General features: G+C 44.6%; 1 long non-coding RNA gene across 3 annotated transcripts in view; it reads right to left on the reverse strand.

Annotated features, from left to right (window-relative positions):
* Positions 1–27,469, reverse strand: part of LOC147111465 (uncharacterized) — a 177,020-nt gene that overhangs the window by 134,491 nt on the left and 15,060 nt on the right. The window contains exon 3 of one of the 3 annotated variants that reach the window (XR_015079694.1): positions 5,379–8,640. The exons of the other annotated variants lie outside the window; for them this stretch is intronic. This is a non-coding gene — a long non-coding RNA (uncharacterized LOC147111465). Of the gene's footprint in view, positions 1–5,378; positions 8,641–27,469 lie in introns of those variants that run through there. 3 annotated transcript variants of the gene reach the window in all.

Raw genomic sequence — 27,469 nt, forward strand, 5'->3', positions numbered from 1 at the left:
CACTTTACTAGCTAAGTTGGGCTCTAGAGGACCAGGGATAATACTCACCAAATGAATCCTTGACAGTTGAGCTGGTTCGCGGTTTCGGGGTTCGCTGGATGTGTGGGTTGGTGCCTGCCGTACCCTGGTTGTTTGTTTGTAAGGCCCTTGTTGCTGCGAGGTGTCTGATGGTCACTGAAACTGTTGCTCTGGTTTCTTCTTGTGTGTTGACCTGCTTCCAGAACTGTGAACTTCTTCGAACTCGATGAACTCCTGAGAACTGCCGAAAACTGTAGAGCTTGTAGAGAACTTGTAACTGTGTAACTGCTGAACTGAACTGCTGAACGAGTCTTTCGAACTTCTTGGCTTCTCTGTCTTTAGAAAACAGGCTTTCAATTATACTAATTGGGGCCTCCTAATCCGCGCGCCAAATCAATCCCGGTTTATTGTAGGATTTTGGCAGGCTCATTAATAGTAATGTGTGAAGTGGTTTCGGGATGGTTCCATGAGCTGTTGAGCTCTTACTTGATTGTAGTCATTGTGTTCCAGTTTCGAGTTTCCTGACTGGGCCTGAGATTTCTATGGAGTTGGGCCAGGTGATTTGTTTTATGCATATTTTGGATGGGTCCTGTAATTTGGGTGAGGACTGCTCTTCCGTGGGTCTATTGTTAGAATGTAAATTGTCTGATAGGGGCTGCATGATGTTAGACAGTTCCCCAGACAGCTTGATTAACTCCAATACTCAAACTGTCTATTACAGAGGTTGATCCCATCTCCTGTTGCAGCCTTTCTCCTTTACAAGCCCAAACATGCCTTTTTTTAAATACCAAATCTTGTTTTTTTTGACCTTGAATCTCCCTCTGTTAGGCCCAATACATTTTATTACCCTGAAGTGGTTAGAAAAGAGTCCAAAGTCCTTTTCTTTAGGGGTTTTCTCCAAGTTTTGGGGGAATCTGTGAATTTTGAGAATCTTACATACTCTACTCGCTTTCCTTTTGTTTGTTTTTGAACTATTATTTATACTACATTTTCCACCTGAGCCCTCCCCTCCATTTACTAGTTTAAAGTCCTTGTGACCCCCTATTTATCTTTAGCGCTAGGACCCTGGTCCCAGCCCGGTTCAGGTGGAGCCTGTCCCAATGGTACAGTTCCTTCTTGTCCCAATGCTGGTGCCAGTGCCCCATGAAATGGAACCCCTCTTTCCTACAGCACTCCTTTAGCCACGTGTTCACCTCCCTAATCTGCTTATCGCTACGCCAATTTGCACGTGGCTCAAGTAATAATCCAGTGATTATAACCCTTGAGGTCCTGTTCTTTTATTTTGCTCCTAGCTTCTGGTACTCACCAAACAGGACCTCTTGCCTACACTTCCCTATGTTGTTGGTCCCAACATGGATCACAATGATTGGATCCTCCCCCACTCTCTCCAATGTCCTTTCAAGCCGGTTTGAGATGTCCCTCACCCTGGCACCAGGTAGGCAACATATCATCCCTCGATTACTTACAAAGGATGCTGTCTGTCCCCCTAATTATTGAATCCCCTACAACTACCATATTACGCTTCCCCTCCTCCTCCTCCTCCCCTCTTTGGACAGCCTCCTGCTCCAAAGTGCCATGGTCCGCATTCTGGCTGTCCTTCCGACAGTCTTTATCCTTATCCTCACAGGTAGCAAGTACATTGTACCTGTTGAATAGGATCAGTTTCTGCGGATCCTCATTCTCTATCTCACCTGAGTTCTCCTTACCCTGCACACTATTGGTCACACGAGCCCTGATCTGAACCTGCACCTCTCTACGAGGTGTGATCGAAGTCTGGAGCAAACTGTCCAGAAACTGCTCCCCCTCCTTTATGTGTCAGAGTGTCTCCAACTCGCACTCCAGCTCAATGACTCTGAGCCAGAAATATTTGAGACGGAGACATCTGCTGCAGTTGCGTTCACTCGGGACAGTCTCACTGTTGACAAACTCCCACAGACACACAGCCTGCTCCGCCATAGCTTAATCTATATTATTTATATTATATATACCTACTTAAGTTTTTTTTTCTCTTTCAAAGAGCTGGCAAAAGCACAATGGGCCGAATGGCCTCCTTCTGTGCTGTTTGATTAGAACATAAGAACATAAGAAATAGGAGCAGGAGTAGGCCATTCGGCCCCTCGAGCCTGCTCCGCCATTTAATGAGATCATGGCTGATCCGATCTTGGCCTCAACTCCACTTTCCTGGACACTCCCCATAACCCTCGACTCCCCTGTTGCTCAAAAATCTGTCTCTCTCCGCCTTGAATATATTCAATGACTCCGCCTCCACAGCTCTCTGGGGTAAAGAATTCCACAGATTCACGATCCTCTGAGAGAAGAAATTCCTCTTCATCTCCGTCTTAAATGGGCGACCCCTTATTCTGAGACTATGCCCCCTCATTCTAAATTCCCCCACGAGGGGAAACATCCTCTCAGCATCTACCCTGTCCAACCCCCTTGGAATCTTAAATGTTTCAATGATTCTATATTCTATATTCTGTTTCAGTATGATTCTATGAACTTTAGTGGAAGATCAGCAACGACAATGGAGAAATGGTGAAATCCCATGGAAATTGCAGACAACTGTGTTTACAAACTGTGTAAAGGGCATTGCATTACTTTTTAGCAAGAAAATATCAGCCTTACAAATCCCATGAAAGAGTGCAGAAGAAAAACTAAGAACTGTGTTCATGTGGGATAAGTGCCTCCTCTCTCTGCCAACCGACAGGGTCCCAATTGAAATCAATTCGGGTCGTTTCAGCTCAATCCTCCTGGGCAAGAATTCATTAAGTATTATTTACCAGTATTTGGCAGGCTCACTCAGAAATGTTACCAAGGTAGTTGGCACAGGATCTGAAAATGTCATTTAGTATTTGCCTAGGTTAGGATTAGAGTTAAGTTTAATTGTTCAGGCACTGTAGAGGTAATTTAACTCACACCTAATCCACGAAGATCTAGTTTTGGAGTACTTGATACTGACACTGGATACAACAAGTGCAAAGGTGACAATTTTCACCTGATTGAGCATAATTATTATTTTTGAAGAATTGAAATGATAGATTGGGTTTTCCTCAGTGCCTCAGCAGGTTAAGCCAAGAAATAGCTGAGCAATATAGTCCAGAAAAAGGACAAGGTTCAATTTCTGGTCTCACTGAATTAGTTAATCTCAGCTGAGGTGGTGATATTGGTATTATATTGGACCTTAGTTCCTCGAGCTGGAGAGGGAATCAGGTAGGCCTGTCACCCCTAATCGCGATACTGTGGCCTCCTGCTGAAACTGTGGACAGGACTGGGCTTAGTGTGAGGACCCCAGTTGATCATTAGCCTGCTGTCTTTCATTGTTTACACTGACACATAAGGAATGGCCACCTCAGCATGCCTAGTACCTATGGAGGCATTCCCCAGCAAGGAGTCAATGCCTTTAGAAATGGAGTGAAGAAAATTTACTTTAAAAAAATGCGAAGATTCATTGTATAGTAAAACAGAGAAAAGAGGAGTTGCAGAGATATTGGCCCGGAACTTGTGGTTAGTCAAGAATCTTCTTGATAGGTCCTCTGCATCCCCGGGAAATGGACATTCGTGCGCAGGAGTTGGGCTATTTGCCCAACTACTGCCCAGCGAATGCCCGTGAAATTCTTATGCCTGGTCAAAGCAGGAGTAAGGCCTGCTTTTACCAGCGTAAGAGTTTAAATGAACATAAAAATAATTTTTTTCAATTATTTAAACATTAAAACACCTGTAAAACAGGTTAAGGTTATTTTTAGCCCCTTTAAAACATTTAAATTTATTTTTCAAAAAATTACATTTTTGTTTTAAATGTTTCATTAAATTGTATTTTAATTAATTTTTAATATGTAATTTTTAAACATTCATTTGGTGTGTAAATGTGTTTTTTATGTGATCCCCATTCATGCTTATGGAGATTCAGCACGTGCAGAATTCCCATAATTATGAATGGGGATTCCCTTCTTTCATTGGTTGGGCCGGCCCACGTGATCCCAGGGATGCTTGCGAACCGCCTGCGCCCCCGGGATACGTGGGCCTTTACGCACGTCTATGCATAGAGGCCCAGGAGCGTGAGTCTCCGTGCATCCGGAGGCAGAAGGTAGGCGCGGACTTTATTTGCGGATCGGAAGCCTCCGACCGCAAATTCAAGCCCATTACAAGGTAGTTACGAAAGGACTAAAGATTGCCGAAACTCAAAGGTTAGTTTATGGGCCTGTTATTTAATAAGGGTCATTTAGTAAGTAAATTAAGATATAATCGGAAGTAGCACCGTGCAGATTCACCAGAATGATACCAGTGCTTAAAGGGTTAAATTATGAGGACAGGTTGCATAAACTTGGTTTGTTTCCCCTTGAGTTTAGAAGGTTGAGGGGGTGACCTAATCGAGCTCTTTAAAATGATAAGAGGAGCAGCTAGGGTAGATACAGAGAAACTCTTTCCTCTGGCGGGTGAATCAAGAACAAGGCGGCATAATCTTAAAGCAAGAGCTAGGCCGTTTATGAGTGAAAACAATAAAGTAATTTATCACGTAAAGGGTAGTGGAAATGTGGAATTCTCTTCCCCAAATAGCTGTGGATACTGGGTCAATTAAAAATTTTAAGACTAAGATTAATAAACTTTTGTTAGTTAAGGGTATCAAGGGATATGGGGCAAAGGAGGGTAAATAGAATTGTGATACAAATCAACCATGATCTAAATGAATGGTGGAACAGGCTTGAGGGGCTGAATGGCCTACTCCTGCTCCTATTGCTTTCTTAATGAGCTCATCTAAGAGTTAATGAACCAGCCCTTGAAACTGGTACCAATAACAATTTGGAATAATATGGGGGGGTGGGGTTCATAATTTAATTTCAGATGCTTCCAGTAGGCATTCTTGTAAGAGACTGTGGAGAAACTGTTCTTGAATACGCAGAATGCCCAAATCCTAACTCACACCAAGTCCCGTTCACCCATCACCCCCGAGCTCGTTGACCTATTGGATCCCGGTCTGGCAAGGCCTCAAATTAAAAATATTTATCCTTGTGTTCAAATCTCTCCATGCCCTCACCCTTCCCTACCTCTGTAACCTCCTCCAGCCCTAAAACACCTCGGATCACTGCACTCCTCTGTAGGGGGTGGCGTGTGCCCAGTCAGCACTGCCCCTTGTAGTGTATGTACCTTTAAGGGGAGAACTACTTTTTAAAGCTCCTGTATACTGTAGTACCGGCAGTGACCACACCTGTATATAAACCCTGAGTAGGGATCTGTACTTTTAGTTTTAGAGTAACCCTCATCCAGTAAACACCTGTTGTTTGTTATCTGCAGTCTCTGTCTATTTATTGAAGGACACCATACATCAAGATACACGGATTTAACACCCCTGACTGCCTCTGAGCGGTTCGAATCGCTCCCACACCCCTGGGTTCTAGACACCAGACTTAGGTACAGGCGGCGATACAGAAAATAGAGTAGACAAGTGGTTTGGTGCAAGAAAACCGCAATTTTTATTAAAAGCAAAATAAAGTCACAATACTGAGAATTACTAGGATAATTACAGGCATATATATAAAAAAACAATACACTTATTTGGGAATGGGGAACACACGGCACATCGAGGGAACAAACACATTACAAATCCCTTATCCTTATCCCACCCCCAATACCTAACGAGATTAAGCTATGAGGGGCCAGAGATTTATGCTCACCAATTCGAAACTTGTTGATTAAACCGGTTGTGGTTTTTGGGGTTCACTCTTGTTGTCCGTTGGGGTCCGTTGTCGTCACGTGGCCACAGGGCGTGGCGATGGAGTCATTTGTGCGAAGTACCCTCCTTTTCCTCCGTTAACGTCTTCGTTGGGTACTTTGCAGCGATGGGTTTTCTTCTTCTGTTGGCGGTTTGGTCGCCGACGGTTTTGTTGCGGTTGGGGCTCAGTTGGCTGTTTATTGTCAATTGATCTTCCTACCCATGCTTCGAACGCCAGCTTATAACTAGGCTGGGGTGTGTACCCGCTCATCCCCAATGCATCTTTTCCGCTGCCCTTCTCTGCTTTTATCGGTTTTACCGTTTGTCTCGTCTGCCCGTTCGTGGCCCGTGCATTTTCAATTCGGGTCTCGTTCTCCTCCCGCGTTTGGCCCCCGGTGTAGTAATGGGTGTCCTTGGCATTGAGCGGCACGGGGAGGGAGAAGAGAGCCTGCAACGAGGCACGACGCAAGAGCGAGAGGCAAGAGGCAAGGAGCGAAGAGAGCGAGAGCTACCGGTGGGCCTATAATTATACCCGGTTTTTCACCCCTTATCTGCGCACCAAATCAGGTCAGTCCTTTGTCTAACTTTTGGCGGGCTCATCCAAAGTGATTACGGTCATCCACTTTAACAGCTTTTGGGCCGGTTGTCTCCTGGTTTAATGGCTTCAATATCCTGGCTGTTTGTTATTTATGAAACTTAATCGTCTTTTCCTGGGTCGGTGGCCACTTTGATCTGTTACCGATTATGTATGCAAAAAGTTGATGGCATCAAGATTAGGTCCATCCTGACTTGATCTGTTCCAAGGTGAAGAATGCATATTCTGTGTTTACCTAGCTGTCTGGCTTTACAAAGTCTTTCACAGATCCATGCATATTAGGTTTCGTTTCAGGGCCTGCCTTTTGCAGGGCCTTGCTTTTAAGAATCTTGTAGGTTTTGGTCACGAGGTTTCAGAAGCCATGTTGGGTACCCTTTTTAATAACTTGTCCATACAGGATCCCTTTATCCATAACTTTTGGGGAATGTGGGAATTTTGAGAACACTACACCTCCAATTCTGGCCTTTTGCACACCCCGATTTTTGTCGCTCCACTATTGGTGGCCGTGCCTTCAGCTGCCTGGGCCCTAAGCTCTAGAATTCCCTCCCTAAACCTCTCTGCCTCTCTCTCCTCCTTTAAGTTGCTCTTTAAATCCTACCTCTTTGACCAAGCTTTTTGTCACCTGTTCTACTATCTCTTTCTGTGGCTCAGTGTCAAATGTTTTCTGATAATGCTCCTGTGAAGCACCTTGGGAAGTTTTTACGATGTTAAAAGCGCCATATAAATGTAAGTTGTTGTTTTGTTGTCTGGTAGAAAGCCACTCTTGGGAGGGGAATAGTTGGTTTAATGGGCATCTCTACTGGCCAGCCCCTGGATTGGGAAGGAGTCAGTGTCAAACTGCCAAATGTCCTGTCCAGAGAGGCCACAAAAGAAATAAGACCCACACGTTCAAGTTCAGTTGGTAATGTCTGCTGAGTGAGCCAGTTAAGGCTTAGGCCAGTCTACTTTAATAAGAGATCCAACCGAGCTCAGAGCAAGCCTTGGTCTTATTCAATTGTAGGGCTGACCAAAAGAAAGTGTTACTTAGCCCACTAACCAGGGCAGGCTGGTTATTATTTTTTCTTATATATGAGAATAAACTGAAGTTAAGTTGAAGTAAGGTGGCATTTGCTGTAGCTGTTGCTCTCTGAGTTCACTTACTGACTATTTAAATAAAGCAGTTTAATGATTTGTATCTGGTCTTGTCCCACTAAAGTGCTAATCAGTCCATCTTTTCGAAGTTTGGAGAAGCACAGGTAAAGACACATGCAGAGAATTACAGTATGCAGTCCATATAGCAAGGACACCTCTTTGTTATGTTTCAAAGCCCCCCTCTCCGTGGTCATGCTATCATATGTAGGGAAAGTAAACCTCTGATTGTAAGAGACACCAGTCCACTTACTGCAGAGATCAGTGATTTTAACCTGAGAGAATATGTAAGAAAGATTCAAAGTTTGTAGCAAGGTGGTTGAAGTGGGGAAAGAGTTAAAATAACATCGCTAGCAGCTCACAGAATGGTGTAAGAGGGGCAGTTGCTGACATGAAAGACCACATACATAAGGTGTGGTCAAGATAACTGAGCTTTGAGCCTAAAAACAACTCAGTTGAGACAGATGTCTAGCACTTCAGCAGCCCTTATGGTTTTGTTATCTGGGTCACAATACTTCCAAGTTATTTTTTAATCAGCATTCAGCAGTTTGGACTAATAATTGAGTATGCAGCTTACACATGTTTACCTTAGGACATGTAACCCAATCCGTGAAGGTGTATGCAGGCCAAGATCCAATCAGGTTGCGGGAATGAATTGTGCATGAGGCCACCATGCTTATTTGAATGTATAAAAATGTAGTGCTTGCTGTAACAATTTGGAGAAGTCTGGCTAAGACAGAGCAGACTGTCTCCCCACCGGTGTAATAAAGACAACTTGACTATCGATCTGAAAACCTTGTGTCGAGTATTGGTTTAAAATACTCCACATCAGTGGTTCAGAAGAGATCAGGCTTGGGGCAGGTCTGATGGACCAGCTGGTCTTTTCCTGCCCAGCATTTTCGTATGTTCGTTAGAACTGTGAGACCAAAACTTGAGCTACGACAATGTTTATTTTAAGTGGATTAATGCCTTCATTGGACCATCTCAGTTCAAATGAATTTCACATGAAGTATTAGCAGGCTTATTATTAACATCACACCATGGGATTTCAAGCCAGAAGTGAAGGAATCACAAACAGAACAACCCAGTTATCTGGGGACAACCAGCGATGATATCAATTCTTTTTGTTTATATGTGTGGCCCCATTCTGATATATTGTAATAATTTCGGAAGATGCATGAATAAATCTATTCTGCAAATGAAACAAAGGAAAAATTAGCAAAATAAAATTGCCTCCCAAGTGAGCTATCGTTTGAGCTATTTACATATATGACTCAACAGAGCACAAGAATGTTTCAAAAAGTTTTCAAAGGCACAGGTTTTCCTTTGTGATGGTGTTTAAATCAAGTTCCCGGTGCACACGGACAATTGGAATCAGATGCTCTGTTGAGTACATGCCAGTTAGAAAATTAGAAATATGTCTCTGGTCAATGTCATTCATACGCCATGCAATATACATTTAAGAAAAATAACTGTAAGAGGTTGCAGTAATCAAGAATTAACGACATTGCTGTTTCTTTTTTCATCTCACTCAGAAAGTAAATGACTTTGTAGAAGTGAAGGAGATGATTTTGCAGAATTCATTAAAAGCCGATCCGATCTGAGAGTGATGTTGTGCAGAAAGTTGCTAAAGAACCTGGTGATTTAATCGACTTTACACTGTTTATTCTATTTTACTATGCAATACATGTTATGTGAAACAATGTCAAACTTCTATAAAGTGGATCTTTAATTAGGAGAGTCCCACATCATCAAACCAATGTGAGAAACATGTTGCTTGCTATAGAAAATGACAAGTGCCTTTCTTGATAAACATTGGGGGCGATTTTCAACTGCTGCCCAGGGATTTCATTGAATCATAGAATCATACAGCACAGAAGGAGACCATTTGAAAGAGCTATCCACTCCCCTGCTCTTTCCCCATAGTCTTGCAACTATTTTCCCCTTCAAGTATTTATCCAATTCCCTTTTGAAAGTTACTATTGAATCTGCTTCCACTGCCCTTTCAGGCAGCGCATTCCAGATCATAACAACTCACTGCCTAAAAAAAATTCTCCTCATCTCTCCTCTGGTTCTTTTGCAAATGATCTTAACTTCAGCTCTAAAGGATAATTTTCCAGCTTTGCAGAAAGTGCTAGGAAAATTGTGGGCAGTGCACGCCGGAACTTCTGATATGCAATCTCAGCGAGCAAAGTTCCCCACCGGAATTGCAAGGTTAAAAAGGGACACTTTTAACCTATTCTTAACAAATGGAACAGTGCGTGTGATCAGTTCTACTGTGAGGCTTGGTGAATATAATAGTCAGATACAAGCATAGTCCCATGAGGGGAAACAAGCTAATATTTTCTGGAACGCAGCAGCAAGACTACATTATACACGTTAGTCAAATTAATTTTAATTGTTTTAAATAGTTTCACAGTATATGCAGCCCTAAAGCAATCTATGGCCATGATCATGTTGAAGAAAAATGTTAATGCAGCCTATAAAAGCCCCAAATCACATTTCCCAATGGGACACAATCACCACAAAAAAAAATCCTTTTTCTCACATTCTGGGACTAGGCCAGTGACTCTGTCAAACCCAGTTTAGATTTCCAGAGCAGTCTTCAGTTATTCTTGACGACACAATGGTCAAGGGTTTTTATCTCCTCCTGTGACCTGACTATGGCATCAAGGGATTTTTTCCCGACTGCCTGCTAGCTGTGCCCAGGGCTCCTGCTGCCAGTCTCTGTGAATAGTGAGGTCCACATTGCCAGAGGCTGCCAGGTGCAGTGTGCTGCTGACAGAAATAGCTTGCAGCAACCACAAGCCAAGGTCGAACTCAGCATCGTTTTGCCTAGGCAAGTATTTTATGCGTAAAGAAAAAAAATAACAATATATTTTTCAGTAGAACCATCTGTTTATTCCTTTTTGGCAATAAGGGAGGTTCATGAAACAATCAGGACAATATTAATACTTTCATCAGCTAACACTTCGATAATGAAATATGCTTATTTTGAAATTTTCTCTCTGTGTCTTTTTCTCCCACCTCCCTATCTTTGCTGGTTATAGTACTGAAGGGTATCCAAGCACACAGTCTTGCTCAAAAAAAGCCCATGGATAAATGTAACTCAAATATTTATTTCTTGTCGTTTCTGCCAGCTTGTTTTAACCCGTGACGATTCCCAGATCAGTGCTGTCAGCTGTTCGCTGAGCTACCCATCTATCTGGTATTCTGTATCCAACTGTCACTGAAATCTATAGAGATTTCATCCTGTCTATTTGACAGAACTGAATACCGCTGGGTGAATATTCATTAAAAATGTATTCTGTTTCCTTTGACCAAAGCTGACAACGTATCTGCAATCTACTGATCTGATTAGTTGTGCCATGAGCAAAATTGTTGGGTTAATGAGGCTGTTGGATTAATCAGATGCATTTTTGATTCAGATTAGATAGTACAGATTCTATAGACGTGATATGCATTTAGTGGAAGTGAATCTCAATAATAAAATTTCCGCTACTCAGGGTTTTCTGAATATATGTTTGTTTAGCCACATTATTGCATTTGTCCTCATACTCTGCTGTATATAAAGTATTCTAAGGAGTCCCATTGTAGTCCTGCAGCAATACTATTGTAGTACTGCCAGATTTTTATTCCAAGGAACTATAAAGCTGTATTATTAAATACTTTGCTGTATGTAAATGCCATAAAATTAAATCTAAAACATTTAAACAGTGCCCCAAAAATGTATCAAGCACCTATACGGTCAGAAAGCTCTGTAGAATGTACTAGTTCTGTATGATACTATACCACCTTGTCATAAAACTGTGGTAAACACTAGTACTCTATGATATCATTCTCGAATGCATAAAATAGTTGATCTCATACTTGTTCAATTAGTAGTAAATCTGCTTTTTACATCAGTTACTACCAAAATCTTATTTGAATAACATGAATCTATGTCGCAAACATGTTTAACTAACGTTCAAAGTGGACTGGAGGGAGGGAATAATACACTCCAGGCAATATTGTTCACAACTATTTAAAATGCTCAAATTTAATTGTATCTTATTGACTTAATAAGGTTAGATTTTAGTAGCCCAGTCAAGTTAATGTGCCTTTCCTTTCTTTGAAGGTACAGACATATTTTTTCTAGTTATTTTGCCCTGTCATTTCCCCCACCGCCCCCACACCCCACCACACCCCCGCCCGCTCCCCCCGGTATCTCCAGGCTACAAATCAACTGTGACCAAAAAGGAAGACTAGTGACCTCCTCCAGTGCCACTGTGGGCGAGCAGCTACCGGTGTGTGTGATTTGGTTTCTTGTTGATGCTCAATTGCTTAATCGGGTCACGATAATTCATTTAAAAGGGCATCACTGCCCCTGAAAAATGTTTGGCAATATTTTCAGTAGAGATTACTACATGTAACATGAATGACGTCATCTACAATGTGACATTGGTTGTATCATCAAGTGCATCTCTGAAAAATGAAAACAAGTATATTTTTAAGATATCCTAACACATTTGTCCCTCAAAACACTGCAGCATTAATTTCCCAGTGGTCAGTATAATGAGGTATTATGAAACCAGGGACATAGAATCATAGAATGATACAGCACAGAAGGAGGCCTTTCGGCCCATTGTGCCTGTGCCGGCTCTTTGAAAGAGCTCTCCAATTGGTCCCACTCCTCATAGCCCTGCAAATTTTTCTCCTTCAAGTATTTATCCAATTCCCTTTTGAAAAGTTATTATTGAACCTGCTTCCACCACCCTATCAGGCAGTGGATTCCAGATCATAACAACTCGCTGTGTAAAACAAATGTTTGCTCATGTCGCCTCTGGTTCTTTTGCCAATTACCTTAACTCTGAATCCTCTGGTTACCGACCTTTCTGCCACTGGAAACAGTTTCTCCTTATTTACTCTATCAAAACACTTCATGATTTCGAACACGTCTATCAAATCTCTCCTTATCCTTCTCTGCACTTTGTTTTGTGGGTCTGGAAGAAGCAGACAACTGGGAAGAATAAGAATGATGGAAGGCATGTAGCTCTGCTGCTAATGACCAAAAGAAGCAGCAATCATAAACCATGTGATATCGTATAATGTGAAGAACCAGTTCCCGTGAGCAAAGGTAAGGTACAAGTGTCAGCCTGCCCTATTGTCAATGCTTGGATTGTCCGGATTAACTATTCCTCTTACACCATGATTATGCTGTATTTCAGCAGTGGTATTGGACCTGAAATTGATCCAGAGCCATATATCACACTGTCCAAATTATTACTGGTGTAAACATGACCTGTCACAGGGAATGATGTCATGCTGGTTCTGATCAGGATGGGTGCCAGAATAAACTGCTGGTAAAGTTAATGCCAAAGCTCATTTCAACTACTCAACAAGCAAATCTATTTTCACTGCCTGCATCACCCCTACCAGTCACCAATAAACCTGTCAGTTAGCAATACACCTGTCAGTCACCAGGACAGCTGTCAGTCACCAATTCACATCTCAGTTACCAATTCACCTGTCAGTCACCAGTACACCTGTCAGTTACCAAATCACCTGTCAGTCACCAATACACCTGTCAGTCACCAGGACACCAGTCAGTCACCAATACACCTATCAGTCATCAATACAAGTGTCAGTAACCAACACACCTGTCACTCACCAATACACCTGTCAGTCAACAGGGCACCTGTCAGTCACCAATACACCTATCAGTCATCAATACAAGTGTCAATAAACAACACACCTGTCAGTCACCAATGCAACTGTCAGTAACCAACATACCTGTCAGTCAGCAGGACACCTGTCAGTCACCAGTAAACCTGTCAGTAACCAACATACCTGTCAGTCAGCAGGACACCTGTCAGTCACCAATTCACCTGTCAGTCACCAATACACTGGTCAGTCAGCAATTCACCTGTCAGCAACCAGGACACCTGTCATTCACTAATACATCTGTCAATCACCAGGACACCTGTCAGTCACAAATGCACCTGTCAGTCACCAGTAATCCGTTCAGTCACCAATTCACCTGTCTGTCACCAGCACAACTGTCGCTCACCAATTCACCTGCCTGTCACCAGGACACCTGGCAGTCACCAATACACCTGTCTGTCACCAGGATACCTGTCTGTCGCCAGGACACCTGGCAGTCACCAATACGCCCGTCTGTCACCAGGACATCTGTCTGTCACCAGGACACCTGGCAGTCACCAATTAACCTGCCTGTCACCAGGACACCTGTCTGTCATCAGGACACCTGTCAGTCTCTAGTACACCTGTCAATCACCAATACACCTGTCTGTCACCAGGACACCTGTCACTCACCAAAACACCTGTCAATCACCAATTTAGCTGTCAGTCACCAGTACACCTGTCAGTCATCAGGGCACCTGTCAGTCATCAGGACAGCTGTCAGTCACCAGCACACCTGTCAGTCACCAGCACACCTGTCAGTCACTAGGACATCTGTCAGTCAACAGCACACCTTTCAGTCACCAATTCAGCTGTCAGTCACCAGTACACCTGTCAGTCACCAAAAAACCTGTCAATCACCAATGCACCTGTCAGTCACCAGGATACCTGTCTGTTACCAGTATACCTGACTATCACTACGACATCCGTCAGTCACCATGACACATATCAGGCACCAGTACATCTGTCATTCAACATTTCACCTGCCAGTTGCCAATACACCTGACAGTCACCAGGACACCTGTCAGTCACAATTGCACCTGTCAGTCACCAAAACACCTGTCAGTCACGAAAAAACCTGTAAATCACGAAAACACCTGCCAATCACCAATTCACCTGTCAGTCACCAGTACATCTTTCAGTCACCAATACATCTGTCAGTCACCAATTCAACTGTCAATCACCAATACACCTGTCAGTCACCAGTACACCTGTCAGTCATCAGGACACCTGTCAGTCATCAGGACACCTGTCAGTCACCAGTCCAACTGTCAGTCATCAGGACACCTGTCAGTCACCAGTCCAACTGTCAGTCATCAGGACACCTGTCAGTCACCAGTACACCTGTCAGTCATCAGTACACCTGTCAGTAACCAAGACACTGTCATTCACCAATGCACCTGTCAATCACCAATACACCTGTCAGTCACCAATTCACTTGTCATTCACCAGTACACCTGTCAGTCACCAGGGCACATGTCAGTCATCAGTACACCTGTCGGTCACTAAAAAAACCTGTCTGTAAGCAGTTCACCTCTCACTCAACAATACACCTGTCTGTCTCCAGGACTCCTGTCTGTCACCAGGACACCTGTCAGTCAGCAACACCATTGTAAGTCACCAATGCACCTGTCAATCACCAGTACCACTGTCAGTCACCTATACTCCTGTCAGTCACCAGTGCACCTGTCCATCACCAATACACCTGTCAATCACGAAAACACCTGTCAATCACCAATTCACCTGTCAGTCACCAGTGCACCTTTCAGTCACCAATACACCTGTCAGTCACCAATACACCAGTCAGTCACCAATTCACCTGTCAGTCACCAATTTAGCTGTCAGTCAGCAGGACAATTGTCAGTCACCAATACACCTGTCAATCACCAATTCACCTGTCAGTCACCAAAACACCCGTCAATCACCAATTCACCTGTCAGTCACCAAAATACCTGTCAATCACCAATACAACAGTCAATCACCAAAACACCTGTCAATCACCAGTAGACCTATCAGTCACCAATACCCCTCTCAGTCAGCAAAACACCTGTCAGTCACAAGTACAGCGGTCTGTCACCAGGGCACCTGTCATTCACAAATTCACCTGTCTGCCACCAGGGCAGATGTCACTCACCAGTACACCGGTCGTCACGAAAACATCTGTCAATCACCAATTCACCTGTCAGTCACCAGTAATCCTTTCAGTCATGAAAACATCTGTCAGTCACAAATTCACCTGTCAGTCACCAGTACACCTGTCTGTCACCAGGGCACCTGTCACTCAGCAATACACCTGTCAGTCACCAGTACACCTGTCAATCATTAAAACACCTGTCAATCACCAATACACCTGTCAGTCAGCAATTCACCTGTCAGTCACCAATTCACCTGTCAGTCACCAGTACAACTTTTGTCACCAATTCACCTGTCAGTCATCAGGACACCTGTCAACCACCAGTACACCTGTCAGTCATCAATTCACCTGCCAGTCACCAGTAAGCCTTTCCATCATCAGTAAACCTGTCTGTCACCAAGACACCTGCCAGTCATCAGTACACCTGTCAGTCAGCAGTACTCTTACCACTCACCAATATACCTGCCTGTCACCAGTACACCTGTCAGTCACCTATATACCTGTCTGTCACCAGGACACCTGTCAGTCACCAGGACACCTGTCATTTACCAATGAACCTGTCAGTCACCAATTCAGCTGTCAGTCACCAGGAGACCTGTCAGTCATCAATACACCTGTCAGTCACCAGTCCACCTGGCTGTAACCAGGACACCTGTCAGTCATCAATACACTTGACAGTCACCAGTACACCCACCAGTCAGCAATTCAGCTGTCAGCCACCATAACTTCTAGTAATCACTGAACACCTGTCACTCACCAGTACACCTTTCAGCCACCAAAAAACCTGTCAGTCACCAATTCACCTGTCATTCACCAGTCCACCTTTCTGTCACCAATACACCTGTCAGTCAGCAATTCACCTGTCTGTCACCAGTACACCTGTCAGTCACCAGGACACCTGTCAATCACCAATACACTTGTCTGTCACCAGGACACCTGTCAGTCACCAAAACACCTGTCAATCACCAATGCACCTGTCAGTCACCAGGATACCTGTCTGTTATCAGTATATCTGACTATCACTACGACATCCATCAGTCACCATGACACATATCAGGCACCAGTACATCTGTCAATCACCATTTCACCTGCCAGTTGCCAATACACTTGACAGTCACCAGGACACCTGTCAGTCACAACTGCGCCTGTCAGTCACCAAAACACCTGTCAGTCATGAAAAAACCTGTAAATCACGAAAACACCTACCAATCACCAATTAACCTGTCAGTCACCAGTACATCTTTCAGTCACCAATACATCTGTCAGTCACCAATTCAACTGTCAATCACCAATACACCTGTCAGTCACCAGTTCATCTGTCAGTCACCAATTCAACTGTCAATCACCAATACACCTGTCAGTCACAAGTTCACCTATCAGTCACCAGTACACCTGTCAGTCATCAGGACACCTGTCAGTCATCAGGACACTGTCATTCACCAATACACCTGTCAATCACCAGTACACCTGTCAGTCACCAATTCACTTGTCATTCACCAGTACACCTGTCAGTCACCAATACACCCGCCTGTCACCAGGATATCAGTTTGTCACTAGTACATGTGTCTGTCACCAGGGCACCTGTCAGTCATCAGTAGACCTGTCGGTCACTAAAAAAACCTGTCTATAAGCAGTTCACATGTCACTCAACAATACACTCAAAAATATAAAAACAGATAGTAAGAGTTTTTATAGTTGTATAAAAAGAAAAAGGGTGGCTAAAGTAAATGTTGGTCCCTTAGAGGATGAGACCGGGAAATTAATGGTGGGAAGTATGGAGATGGCAAAAACACTGAATGAATATTTTATATCAGTCTTTACAGTAGAAGACACTAAGAATATCCCAACACTGGACAAACAGGGGGCTAAAGGGAGCTAAACATGATCAAAATCACTAAGGAAGTGGTACTCGGTAAAATAATGGGACTCAAGGCGGATAAATCACCTGCACCTGTTGGCTTACATCCAAGGGTCTTGAGGGAAGTGACGGTAGGGATTGTGGATGCATTGGTAATAATTTTCCAAAATGCCCTGGACTCAGCAAAGGTCCTGGCAGACTGGAAAACTGCAAATGTAACACCCTTATTTAAAAAGGGCAGTAGACAGATGGCTGGAAACTATAGACCGGTTAGCCTAACATCTGTGGTAGGTAAAATTTTGGAGTCCATTATTAAGGAGACAGTAACAGGACATTTGGACAATCATAATTTAATAGGACAAAGTCAGCATGGTTTTATGAAGGGGAAGTCATGTTTGACAAATTTGCTGGAGTTCTTTGAGGAAGTAACATATAGGGTGGATAAAGGGGAACCAGTGGACGTAGTGTATTTAGACTTCCAAAAGGCATTTGACAAGGTGCCACACAAAAGATTATTGCTTAAGATAAAACATCATGGGATTGGGGGTAATATTCTGGCATGGATAGAGGATTGGCTATCTAACAGAAGGCAGAGAGTTGGGATAAATGGTTCATTCTCAGACTGGCAATCAGTAACTAGTGGTGTTCCGCAGGGGTCAGTGCTGGGTCCCCAACTCTTTACAATCTATATTAACGATTTGGAGGGGGGGACCGAGTGTAACATATCAAAGTTTGCAGATGATACTAAGATGGGAGGGAAAGTAGTGAGTGAGGAGGACATAAAAAACCTGCAAGGGGACATCGACAGACAAAGTAAGTGGGCAGAGATTTGGCAGATGGAATACAATACTGGAAAGTGTGAGGTTATGCACTTTGGCAGGAAAAATCGTAGAGCAAGTTATTATCTTAATGGCAAGAAACTGGAAAGTACTGAAGTACAAAGGGATCTGGGGGTCCTGGTGCACGAAACTCAAAAGGTTAGTATGCAGGTGCAGCAAGTGATTAAGAAGGCCAATGGAATGTTGGCTTTCATTGCTAGGGGGATAGAATATAAAAATAGGGAGGTATTGCTTCAGTTGTACAAGCTATTGGTGAGACCGCACCTGGAATACTGCGTACAGTTTTGGTGTCCATACTTAAGAAAGGACATACTTGCTCTCGAGTCAGTACAAAGAAGGTTCACTCGGTTAATCCCGGGGATGAGGGGATGGACACATGAGGAGAGGTTGAGTAGATTGGGACTCTACTCATTGGAGTTCAGAAGAATGAGAGGCGATCTTATTGAAACATATAAGATTGTGAAGGGGTTGGATCGGGTGGATGCGGGGAAGATGTTCCCGATGATGGGTGAAACTAGAACTAGGGGGCATAGTCTTAGAATAAGGGGCTGCTCTTTCAAAACTGAGATGAGGAGGAACTACTTCACTCAGAGGGTGGTAGGTCCATGGAATATGCTGCTCCAAAAAGCTGTAGAAGCTACATCATTACATAAATTTAAAACAGAAATAGACAGTTTCCTAGAAGTAAAGGGAATTAATGGTTATGGGGAGCGGGCAGGAATTTGGACATGAGTCTAGGTTCGGATCGGTCATGGCCCTGTGGGTAGCAGAGCGGGCCCAGGGGCCGTGTAGCCTGATCCTGCTCCTATTTCATGTGTCTAATTCTGTTAGATTCAGGAGATGGTTCTGTGATAGTGGATTGGCGGTTAGGATCAGATCAGCCATGATCTTATTGAATGGCGGAGCAGGCTCGAGGGGCCGATTGGCCTACTCCTGCTCCTATTTCTTATGTTCTTATGTTCTTACACCTGTCTTTCTCCAGGACTCCTGTTTGTCACCAGGACACCTGTCAGTCAGCAACACCATTGTAAGTCACCAATGCACCTGTCAATCACCAGTACCACTGTCAGTCACCTATACTCCTGTCAGTCACCAGTACACCTGTCCGTCACCAATATACCTGTCAATCACGAAAACACCTGTCAATCACCAATTCACCTGTCAGTCACCAGTGCACCTTTCAGTCACCAATACACCTGTCAGTCACCAATACACCTGTCAATCACCAATTCACCTGTCAGTCACCAATACAACTGACAGTCACTCAGACACCTTTTAGTCACCATTAAACCTGTCAGTCACAATTGCACCTGTCAATCACCAATTCACCTGTCAGTCACCAAAACACCCGTCAATCACCAATTCACCTGTCAGTCACAAGTACATCGGTCTGTCAGCAGGGCACCTGTCATTCACAAATTCACCTGTCTGCCACCAGGAAGATGTCACTCACCAGTACACCGGTCAGTCACGAAAACACCTGTCAATCACCAATTCACCTGTCAGTCACCAGTAATCCTTTCAGTCATGAAAACATCTGTCAGTCACAAATTCACCTGTCAGTCACCAGGACACCTGTCAGTCACCAGTACACCTGTCTGTCACCAGGGCACCTGTCACTCAGCAATACACCTGTCAGTCACCAGTACACCTGTCATCATTAAAACACCTGTCAGTCACCAATTCACCTGTCAGTCACCAGTACAACTTTTGTCACCAATACACCTGTCAGTCATCAATTCACCTGTCAGTCACCAGTAAGCCTTTCCATCATCAGTAAACCTGTCTGTCACCAAGACACCTGCCAGTCATCAATACACCTGTCAGTCAGCAGTACTCTTACCACTCACCAATATACCTGCCTGTCACCAGTACACCTGTCAGTCACCTATATACCTGTCTGTCACCAGGACACCTGTCAGTCACCAATTCAGCTGTCAGTCACCAGGAGACCTGTCAGTCATCAATACACCTGTCAGTCATCAATACACCTGTCAGTCACCAGTCCACCTGGCTGTAACCAGGACACCTGTCAGTCATCAATACACTTGTCAGTCACCAGTACACCCACCAGTCAGCAATTCAGCTGTCAGCTACCAAAACATCTAGTAATCACTGAACACCTGTCACTCACCAGTACACCTTTCAGCCACCAAAAAACCTGTCAGTCACCAATTCACCTGTCATTCACCAGTCCACCTTTCTGTCACCAGTACACCTGTCAGTCACCAGGACACCTGTCTGCCACCAGGACACCTGTCTCTCACCAATACACATGTCTGTCAGCAGGACACCTCTCTGTCAACAGTATACCTGTCAGTCACTAGTAAATCTGTCAGTCACCAATACACCTGTCTGCCACCAGGACACCTGTCTCTCACCAATACACATGCCTGTCAGCAGGACACCTCTCTGTCAACAGTACACCTGTCAGTCACTAGTAAATCTGTCAGTCACCAATTCACCTGTCAGTTACCAATACACATGTCAGTCAACAGGACACCTGTCAGTCACCAGTAAACCTGTTAGTCACCAATTCACCGGTCAGTCACAAATATACCTTTCAGTCCCCAGTACACCTGTCAGTCACCAATGCACCTGTCAGTCACAAATGCACCTGTCTGTCACCAGTATACTTGTCAGTCACAAATACACCTGTCTGTCACCAGTTCACCTGTCATTCACCAGGACACCTGTCAATCACCAATACACCTGTCAAGCACCAATACACCTGTCAATTACCAATTCACCTGTCAGTCACCAGGACACCTGTCAATCACCAATACACCTGTCAATCACCAATGCACCTGTCAGTCACCAATTCACCTGTCATTCACCAGGGCACCTGTCCAACACTAATACACTTGTCAATCACCAATTCACCTGTCAGTCAATTCAATTCAATTCAATTCAATTCAAATCGCTTTATTGGCATGACAAGTTACATCTTATGTTGCCAAAGCATCGGAAAACATTCATGTTTGTTCACAAAAATACAGATCTATCCATACAGTGTATAAACAGATATATCCCTGAGTGTATAAATATACTTTCATATAATTTATACTCTTTTCTTATATTTAGTGGTTGTCCCTCTGTTTATGGCAAGCTGTAACATAGTGTGCCGCTAGTGTTACGCAATTTCTCTCTTCCCCTAGTAGGTATGGGAGTTTTTGGTCGTCATTCAAATTTCTGAATTCCGGGCATATTTTTGTGAATTTTGGGTAGAAATTCTCCCTTATGCCCTGATATTTTCTACAAGCTGTGAGGAAGTGCATCTCTGTCTCCACCACTCCCTGACTGCAGTGAGAGCATATCCTGTCCTCTCTTGGTAGCCGGGTCTGCCTGTGTCTACCTTTTTCGATCGCCAGGCTATGTTCACTAAGTCTGTACATTGTCAAGGTTTTTCTCAGTTTGCTATCCTTTACCATGGTCAGGTAATCAGCTATGTTGTATTGTCTGTTTAGGGCCAAGTAGTAATTGAGTTTGCTTTGGGTTTTTGTTGTTTCTGCCCAATATGACAGATATTTTTCCTTTTGCTTAGCGACGATTGTGTTGGGTCGAATTATTTGTGTTACGCTGTCACTGTCCTGGGGCTGGTTATTGTTAGTAGTGTTAGTAGTTACTTCACTGAGTCCCAGGACTAGTTGACTGAGGGTATTCTTCTTTATGGTCCTCTCTTGGCATTTCAGGGCTTCATAATGATAGCATTGGGGGTTGCTCATTTCTAGGTGTTTCCAAAATTTGGTGGCTCTTTTTTGGATAGTGATTATTAATCGATATTGGCCTAGTTCTGCCCTGCATGCATTGTTTACGGTTTTCCTTTGAGTCCGGAGGATACTTTTACAGAATTCTGCATGTAGGATCTCAATTGGGTGTTTGTCCCATTTTGTAAATTCTTGTTGTGCACCAGTACATCTTTCAGTCACCAATACATCTGTCAGTCACCAATTCAACTGTCAATCACCAATACAACTGTCAGTCACCAGTTCATCTGTCAGTCATCAATTCAACTGTCAATCACCAATACACCTGTCAGTCACCAGTTCACCTGTCAGTCACCAGTACACCTGTCAGTCATCAGGACACCTGTCAGTCACCAGTCCAACTGTTAGTCATCAGGACACCTGTCAGTCACCAGTACACCTGTCAGTCATCAGTACACCTGTCAGTAACCAGGCCAATGTCATTCACCAATACACCTGTCAATCACCAGTACACCTATCAGTCACCAATTCACTTGTCATTCACCAGTACACCTGTCAGTCACCAATACACCCACCTGTCACCAGGATATCAGTTTGTCACCAGTACATGTGTCTGTCACCAGGGCACCTGTCAGTCATCAGTACACCTGTCGGTCACTAATAAACCTGTGTCAGCAGGTCACCTGTCACTCAACAATACACCTGTCTGTCTCCAGGACACCTGCCTGTCACCAGGACACCTGTCAGTCAGCAACACCATTGTAAATCACCAATGCACCTGTCAATCACCAGTACATCTGTCAGTCACCTATACTCCTGTCAGTCACCAGTACACCTGTCCGTCACCAATACACCTGTCAATCATGAAAACACCTGTCAATCACCAATTCACCTGTCAGTCACCAATACACCTGTCAGTCACCAATTCACCTGTCAGTCACCAATTCACCTGTCAGTCACCAGTACACCTTTCAGTCACCAATACACCTTTCAGTCACCAATTCACCTGTCAGTCACCAATTCACCTGTCAGTCACCAATACAACTGACAGTCACCCAGACACCTTTTAGTCACCATTAAACCTGTCAGTCACAATTGCACCCGTCAATCACCAATTCACCTGTCAGTCACCAAAATACCTGTCAATCACCAATACAACAGTCAATCACCAAAACACCTGTCAATCACCAGTAGACCTATCAGTCACCAATACCCCTCTCAGTCAGCAAAACACCTGTAAGTCACAAATACAGCGGCCTGTCACCAGGGCACCTGCCATTCACAAATTCACCTGTCTGCCACCAGGACAGATGTCACTCACCAGTACACCGGTCAGTCACGAAAACACCTATCAATCACCAATTCACCTGTCAGTCACCAGTAATCCTTTCAGCCATGAAAACATCTGTCAGTCACAAATTCACCTGTCAGTCACCAGGACACCTGTCAGTCACCAGTAAACCTGTCTGTCACCAGGGCACCTGTCACTCAGCAATACACCTGTCAGTCACCAGTGCACCTGTCAGTCATTAAAACACCTGTCAATCACCAACACACCTGTCAGTAACCAACATACCTGTCAGTCAGCAGGATGCCTTTCAGTCACCAATACACCTGTCAGTCAGCAGGACACCTGTCAGTCACCAATTCACCTGTCAGTCACCAGTAAACCTTTCAGTCACCAATACACTGGTCAGTCAGCAATTCACCTGTCAGCAACCAAGACACCTGTCATTCACTAATACACCTCTCAATCACCAGGACACCTGTCAGTCACAAATGCACCTCTCAGTCACCAGTAATCCGTTCAGTCACCAATTCACCTGTCTGTCACCAGCACACCTGTCGCTCACCAATTCACCTGCCTGTCACCAGGACACCTGGCAGCCACCAATACACCTGTCAGTCACCAGGGCACCTATCAGTCACCTGTCCCCCACAAATACACCTGTCAGTCACCAATAAATCTGTCAGTCATCAATTCAGCTGTCAGTCACAAGGACACCCACCAGTCAGCAATTCAGCTGTCAGTCAGCAAAACACCTATTAATCATTAAATACCTGTCACTCACCAGTAAACCTTTCAGTCACCAATTCACCTGTCAGTCACCAGTATGCCTTTCCACCACCAATACACCTGTCTGTCACCAGGGTACCTGTCTGTCACCAGTACACCTGTCAGTCACCAGTATGCCTTTCAGCCACCAATACACCTGTCAGTCACCAGTACACCTGCCGTCACAAGTACAACTGTCTGTCACCAGGGCACCTGTCACCCACCAATAAACCTGTCAGTCACCAGTACACCAGTCAGTCAACAATATGTGTTTCAGCCACAAACACACCTGTCAGTCACCAGTACACCTGTCTGTCACAAGTACAGCTCTCTGTCACCAGAGCACCTGTCAGTCATCAGTACACCTGTCAGTCACAAATAAACATGTCTGTCAGCAGTACACCTCTCACTCAACAATACACCTGTCTGTCACCAGGACACCTGTCTGTCACCAGGAAAACTGTCAGTCACCAAATTACCTGTCAGTCACCAGGCTACCTGACAGTCACCAGGCTACCTGTCAGTCACCAGGACACGTGTCTCTCATAAGTACACCATTCAGTCAACAATACACCTGTCAGTCACCAGTAATCCTTTCAGTCACCAAAACACCTGTCAGTCACCAATTCACCTGTCAGTCACCAGGAAACCTGTCAGTCACCAGGACACATGTCACTCACCAGTACACCTTTCAGCCACCAATATACCTGCCAGGCACCAAAATACCTGTCAATCACCAACTCATCTCTACAGCTCTCAGTCATCAGTACACCTGTCAGTCATCAAGACACCTGTCAGTCACCAGTACACCTGTCAGTCATCAAGACACCTGTCAGTCACCAGTACACCTGTCAGTCATCAGGACACCTGTCAGTTACCAGTACAATTGTCAGTCACCTACACCCCTGTGAGTCACCAGGCACCTGTCAGTCACCAAAACACCTGCCAATCACCAATTCACCTGTCAGTCACCAATCCACCTGTCAGTCACCAGGACACCTGTCATTCACCAATTCACCTGTCAATCACCAAAACACCTGTCAATCATCAATTCACCTGTCAGCCACCAATAAACCTGTCAGTCACAAATTCACCTGTCTGTCACCAGGATACCTGTCTGTCACCAGTATATATGTCTGTCACCAATTCACCTGTCAATCACCAGGCTACCTGTCTTTCACAAGTACACCTGTCAGTCATCAGTCCATTGTCAGTCATCAGGACACCTGTCAGTCACAAGTACACCTCTCAGTCACCAATTCACGTGACAGTCACCAATACACCGGTCAGTCACCAAAACACCTGTCAATCACCAATACACCTGTCTGTCACAAGTACAGTGGTCTGTCACCAGGGCACCTGTCACTCACCAATACACCTGTCATTCACCAGGACCCCTGTCAATCATCAATACACCTGTCAGTCACCAATTCACCTGTCAATCACCAGCACAACTTTTATTCACCAACTCATCTGTCAGTCATCAGGACAACTTTCAGTCATCAGTACACCTTTCAGTCAACAATACACCTTTCTGTCACCAATACACCTGTCTGTCACAAGTACAGCTGTCTGTCACCAGGACACCTGTCACTCACCAATACACCTGTCAGTCACCAGTGCACCTGTCAGTCTCCAGTACAGCTGTCAGTCACCAAAACATCTGTCAATCACCAATACACCTGTCTGTCAGCAGTTCACCTGTCACTCACCAATTCAACTGTCAATCATCAATTCACCTGTCAGTCACCAGTACAACTTTTGTCACCAATTCACCTGTCAGTCATCAGGACACCTGTCAACAACCAATACACCTGTCAGTCATCAGTCACCAGTAAGCCTTTCCATCATCAGTAAACCTGTCTGTCACCAATTCACCTGTCAGTCACCAGGACACCTGCCAGTCATCAATACACCTGCCTGTCACCAGTACACCTGTCACTCACCTATACACCTGTCTGTCACCAGTACACCTGTCAGTCACCAGGACACCTGTCATTCACCAATACACCTGTCAGTCACCAATTCAGCTGTCAGTAACCAGGAGACCTGTCAGTCATCAATACACCTGTCAGTCATCAATACACCTGTCAGTCACCAGTCCACCTGGCAGTAACCAGGACACCTGTCAGTCATCAATACACTTGTCAGTCACCAGTACACCCACCAGTCAGCAATTCAGCTGTCAGTCACCAAAACGTCTAGTAATCACTAAACACCTGTCACTCACCAGTACACCTTTCAGTCACCAATACACCTGTCAGTCACCAATTCACCTGTCAGTCACCAGTCCACCTTTCTGTCACCAATACACCTGTCAGTCAGCAATTCACCTGTCAGTCACCAGTCCACCTTTGTGTCACCAATACACCTGTCAGTCAGCAATTCACCTGTCAGTCACCAGTCCACTTTTCTGTCACCAGTACACCTGTCAGTCACCAGGACACCTGTCAGTCACCAGTACACTTGTCACTCACCAATACACCTGTCTGCCACCAGGACACCTGTCTCTCACCAATACACATGTCTGTCAGCAGGACACCTGTCTGTCAACAGTACACCTGTCAGTCACTAGTTAAACTGTCAGTCACCAATTCACCTGTCAGCCACCAATACACCTGTCAGTCAACAGGACACCTGTCAGTCACCATTAAATCTGTTAGTCACCAATTCACCGGTCAGTCACAAATATACCTGTCAGTCCCCAGTACAACTGTCAGTCACCAATGCACCTGACAGTCACTAATGCACCTGTCTGTCACCAGCATACCTGTCAATCACCAGTACACCTGTTTGTCACAAGTACACCACTCAGTCACAAATACACCTGTCTGTCACCAGTTCACCTGTCATTCACCAGGATACCTGTCAATCACCAATACACCTGTCTGTCACCAGGACATCTGTCAATTACCAATACACCTGTCAATCACCAATACATCTGTCAGTCACCAATTCACCTGTCAGTCACCAATTCACCTTTCATTCACCAGGGCACCTGTCCAACACCAATAGATCTGTTAGTCACCAATTCACCTGTCAGTCACCAATACACCTGTCAGTTACCAATTCACCTGTCAGTCACCTGTAATCCTTTCCTTCACCAGTACACTTGTCTGCCAATTCACATGTCAGTCACCAGGACACCTGTCAGTCACCAGTACACCGGTCAGTCACCAGTACACCTGTCACTCACCAATGCACCTGCCTGTCACCAGTACACCTGTCACTCACCAATATGCCTGTCTGTCACCAGGACACCTGTCACTCACCAATACCCCTGTCAGTCACCAGGAGACCTGCCAATCACCAGTACACCTTTCAGTCACCAATTCACCTGTCAGTCACCAATTCACCTGTCAGTCAGCAGGACACTTGTCAGTCACCAATACACCTGTCAATCACCAATTCACCTGTCAGTCACCAATACAACTGACAGTCACCCAGACACCTTTTAGTCACCATTAAACCTGTCAGTCACCAATACACTTGTCAGTCACCAAAGCACCTGTCAATCAACAAAATACCTGTCAATCACCAATACACCTGTCAATCACCAATACACCTGTCAGTCAACAATTCAGCTGTCACTCACCAATTCAGCTGTCAGACACCAGGACACCTGCAGGTCATCAATTCTCCTGTCAGCCGCCAATACACCTGACAGTCACCAATTCAGCTGTCTGTCACCAGGGCACCTGTCACTCAGCGAAACACCTATCTGTCACCAGTACACCTGTCACTC

The sequence above is a fragment of the Somniosus microcephalus genome, chromosome 10, assembly GCF_052327205.1.
Source record: "Somniosus microcephalus isolate GS21.2 chromosome 10, FLI_Smic_1.0, whole genome shotgun sequence".
NCBI lineage: Eukaryota > Metazoa > Chordata > Chondrichthyes > Squaliformes > Somniosidae > Somniosus > Somniosus microcephalus.